Source organism: Palaemon carinicauda, chromosome 2 (genome assembly GCF_036898095.1).
Source record: "Palaemon carinicauda isolate YSFRI2023 chromosome 2, ASM3689809v2, whole genome shotgun sequence".
NCBI lineage: Eukaryota > Metazoa > Arthropoda > Malacostraca > Decapoda > Palaemonidae > Palaemon > Palaemon carinicauda.
The window spans coordinates 40,576,176-40,581,175 of record NC_090726.1 but is presented as its reverse complement, the minus strand read 5'-3'; the positions used below and the strand labels follow the sequence as shown (position 1 = coordinate 40,581,175).

Here is a 5,000-nt window from a genome sequence, read left to right as displayed (position 1 = left end):
ATTATTATTATTATTATTATTATTATTGAAATTAATATAATAACTTATTTTTATCAATATTTTTAGTATTATTATTATCATTATTATTATTATTATCATAAATGTTAATATTAATAATAATGATGGTTATGCTATTATTAATAATAATATTGATTATATCAATATTGATATTATTACTAATATTAATATCAATAATATTATTAATAATAATAATAACATTAGTCATTGTATTAATATCAATAATGATATCAATATAATAATATCATTAATATTAAGATTCACAACAACAATAATAATAATAATAATAATAATAATAATAATTCATGAAAACCTGGCACCTCATATAATCTTTATATTTCTCTGATTCTTACAAATGGAGAGGCTGGGAACATATGAGAGCCAGCAATAGGCATGAATATGGGCACCCCAGGATAAGGGAGGCACTGCTGGCTAAGTTCTACATACTCTGTTCCATTTCAACCCTTGCTATTTTATACAACATTATATAATGATATAATAAAATTTAGGCTTATGTAGGCAAGGCTAGACTAGCCTAAGTTAGGCTAAAACCAGCAAGGCTAGGCTAGATAAGGTAGGGTAAAAACTTATTATATTCAAGCTACTGTATTCAGCTAAGGCTATGCTTAATTAGATAATAATATCCTATTTCATTTAAGGTATCCTAGGTTCAGTTAGGTTAGGGATGTTTAGTTATTTAAGTATATCTGGGTAATATCATACTTCCCTTAGCTAGCTTAAGTTTGGGAAGGTTAGGTATGCTTAGTTAAGTAAGAAAATCTAGGCAATAATATCCTATTTCACTTAGGTTTGGTTAGGTTAGGTATGCTTAGTTATATAAGTATATCTAGGTAAAAATATACTATTTTAAGGTACCCTAGGTTTAGTTAGGTTAGGCATGCTTAGTTATGTAAGTATATCTGGGTAAAAATATCCTATTTCAAGGTACCCTAGGTTTAGTTAGGTTAGGTATGCTGAGTTATATAAGTTTATCTGGGTAAAAATATCCTATTTCAAGGTACCCTAGGTTTAGTTAGGTTAGGTATGCTTAGTTATATAAGTACTGTATATGTGGGTAAAATATCCTATTTCAAGGTAGCCTAGGTTTGGTTAGGTTAGGTATGGCTATCTAATATTCTTTAAGGTCTTTAGGTAACTATCAGGTTAGGTTATTTATCATATAACTAAGTTTTTGTTGGGCATTATATAAAACGACATTAGGTGTGCTATATGGTCCTAAGGTAATCCAATAGAAATGAAAATGAAGGCAATGTCTGCTGCATGTGGCTCCATCATGTTCCTTTAAAGGAACATTCAGTTTTGGGGTTCATTACTCTCAAGTATGTACCATAAATTGATAGAAAGTTTGAGAAATGAAATGAAATGAGAAATAATGATTTACATATGGTCTCAAAATTGGGCTAACCTATATTATCCGTTATTTTTCGTGTTATCCTGCAGCTTGTAATCACATGTAAGAGTAAATCTAACTGAAAATGAAAATGGTTGTCACAACCTCTGATACAATTATATGATCAAAGGCTTGTGTCTTTATAAAGTTTAGCTCATCTACGCCTATTGAATGTTACTATAAGTCGTCTTATAAACATCAAATGATCTTGATTAATGCAATAGTTTAAAATTCGTGGCAATTTCCATTTCCCATGTTGTTTACAGCTATGACGTCAAAGAAAAATATATTCAGACAAATGGAGTTTGTCATTTTGACGATAGACTTCATTCCTTTATCTTGAAGAGTTTTGACATGCAAATTGGGAAGCTAAAATCTTAAACCTTTAAAATTCAGTTATGAAATATATTGACAAAAGTTTGACATAAATCAAATCAATGTTGGTCGTTTAACTGATCAGCAAAAATAGATAAAATGTAAGGAATTTAGCTGTTTGGATATTCTGTATATATATATATATATATATATATATATATATATATATATATATATATATATATATATATATATGTGTATATATATATGTATATATATATATATATATATATATATATATATATATATATATATATATATATTGTATACATAACATTATGCTAGCTTAATAATGTCAAATAATATTTATTTTGTCTTTTTCGTATAGTTCCCCCTTAACTGTACTTTCATAGCATTTACTCTGAAATCCTTGTTTGAACTGTGATTTTGTTTGTATTTAGTTCTCCTTGCTGGGGGGGGGGGAAGTTTAGTCTTCTTTGGAAGTTAGAATTTGTATTAACTTTAGATTCGCTTGTTGTGTGGAAGTGTCAAGGATTACCCTCAAAAGATCGGCAGTATTTTGTAAGTTGTCCCAGCAAGAAATTTTATTTTATGGTATTACATTATTGTATTATTTTTAGTTTGTGAAAGGTGGTGGTTTTTGTATTTGCATATACATGGCTTATTTATTTGTATATAATTTGTACTATCCCTGAGAATGGTGACGCCCTTTAGTTCAGTATCTTGAAGTGCTAGGGTCGAGTTACTCAGTTTTCTTAACTATTTAACTTTGCCGGTTAAGAATCCGTAGGTTGCTTGTAAGGAGTAATTACTTCTATAGTGTTCATGGGTTAGCTAATCTTCGGAATTTTTGAAAGGAACAAAATAGTCTGAATATGCTCATTTGATTAACAACTTGCCGGGTATGTTAAATCGGCTCAGATTTATACCAGAGTAAAGTATGTGGTTGATCAACTGTAAGAGATATCCCATTAAACCTTAAGGTTTTATAAGTAAAGGAATATTAAATAACTTAACACACTTGGATGGTTTTGAAAACCATAGACTAGTTTATGTGAATCTCCTGATGAAATTCCATGAAGATAAGTAAATACAGTGATTGTTTTTAACATTACCACTTGATAGAATTAAATTCCTACTACCATAGAAGATTGACTTTAATTCTGACCTTCTAATCTTGGATGATTAATACATTTACCAGGTCCCCCAGCGTGGTAGTTATGCTGTTATTAAGTTTGATATTTTATTTCAGATGTACCTCCACCTTCGCCTGTGGCTTTGCACATGGTATTGAAGCCTGGGAATAATCCAGTCTATTGGAGGGAGACCATACAATTAACTTCTATGAAGACTGAAGCTATGGAACTTCTATTTTCCTATAGGGAATGACTGACGCTATGGAACTTCTATTTTCTTATAGGGAATGAGTTGTCAGAACAGTGATACTTCCTGGGTCTCGCCCTGCATCCTCGTCTTAAACCAGTTAAGTGTCTTTGTCTATTCTTTATATAATTGATGTTGGAAATTCCACATTTTTAATATTAAAATGGTAATATTAAGTATTCATGACAGAAATTTTTGTCAAACATTAAGTATTCATGACAGAAATTGCCAAACATTAAGTATTCATGACAGAAATTGCTCTTGTCAAATATGTACATAAACTATGTTGGAAATTCCACATCTTTAAAATGGTAATATTAAGTATTCATGACAGAAATTTTTGTCTAACATTAAGTATTCATGACAGAAATTGCCAAACATTAAGTATTCATGACAGAAATTGCTCTTGTCAATTATGTACATAAACGATGTTGGAAATTCCACATCTTTAATATTAAAATGGTAATATTAAGTATTTATGACAGAAATTGCTTTTGTCAAACATTAAGTATTCATGACAGAAATTGCTTTTGTCAATTATTTACATAATCGATGTTGGAAATTCCACATTTTTAAATATCTAAAGGATAATATTAAGCATTCATGACAGAAATAAGTTTGTCTTTCTGTAATCCGTAGGTATTTAAATGCTTTTCTTCCCTTTGAAATTACAAATGCTGTTTTACTTTCAACGTCTTTCTTTTTCAGATGAAGTTTGTCATTGACGACAGTTGTTGCACACAAAGTACGGGATGAAGCATATCGATGGACATGTTTCTTCACCTTAATGAAGGTCAACCTTCCAAAAACTTAACCAAATGTCTTTTAACTTGGCTCATGATGTTGGGAGCGGAATGATTGCACCAAAGGATGCTGACGTTACATACCACAAAGAATTGCCTACTCCTATAAACACTGCAGTGCATGTATTGGTGTTATGGCTGAATTAATCGGAGGTCTTGTCCGAACATCTCTGAAGTTGCTGCACCTATATTTTTATCATCTCTACGATCGACTGAAGTGGACAGAGTATTATAAACGCGCCTTTGAAGCTATCCAAAGCTTCAAGTCTTGTTGAAGGCACCTGAATTCGACAATCTGTTCAATGATGTGGGTGTAGGAACAGTTTTGTTGCAGACTAGCAATTTATCTAATTCGCCCATTTCCTAATTAAAATTAACTGAAGCCTCCCCAGTTCCTAGAGTATAGTGGGGAAGGTTTGGGCTTTCCTTCATATTTAAATCTAATTTGTGTATTTAATGTATAACAAATCTCTTATGAAGTTTTCTGACTAATCCATTGTCTTTGGTAAATAAAACTTAAAACCAATTTAAGGCAAACTGACCTACAGCCCTATAACATTGGGATATTGCATATAAAAAATATAACCTTATTGCAATCAGATATTAAAGATGTCTGAGTTTGTTTCCGTATATAATTCTTAATGTATAAGATTCTTGCATATTTTATTAATTGGATCCATAATGCTGTCCCCTATTAAGGAAGAGGAAGTTATGAAATATTGTTGACTCTGGTTTCTTAATTGTTCCCCCTTATGCTTTCTCATGAAATTTAGTATGATTGTTTGAACTGTTAGTTTGTCATTTATGCTGGGGGTACAGTTTGCTCCTTAGGTTGTAATTTGTTTTGATAGTATTTTTGAAGTTACTTAGTTCTAATAGTTGAGCTGTCTTGTTGTAAGTTCTTTTTTTTTTTTTCAAATAAAAAGATGGTTCAACTTCAGGCTTTTGTCTCCTTTATGTACTAAATCTTAATACTAAATCTTAAAAAGAGGACAGTCTCTATGCTCATTATTACAAGAAGAATAACTATGAAATTTATAAATTTGTAT

General features: G+C 30.5%; 2 long non-coding RNA genes across 2 annotated transcripts in view; one reads left to right on the top strand and one right to left on the bottom strand.

The window, feature by feature from the left end:
• Positions 1-5,000, bottom strand: part of LOC137616717 (uncharacterized) — a 166,918-nt gene that overhangs the window by 122,403 nt on the left and 39,515 nt on the right. The window lies entirely within an intron of this gene.
• LOC137616698 (uncharacterized) lies at positions 2,284-4,869 on the top strand. Its single transcript, XR_011039489.1, has 3 exons — positions 2,284-2,326; positions 3,018-3,247; positions 3,857-4,869. It is a non-coding gene; the product is annotated as an uncharacterized lncRNA (long non-coding RNA).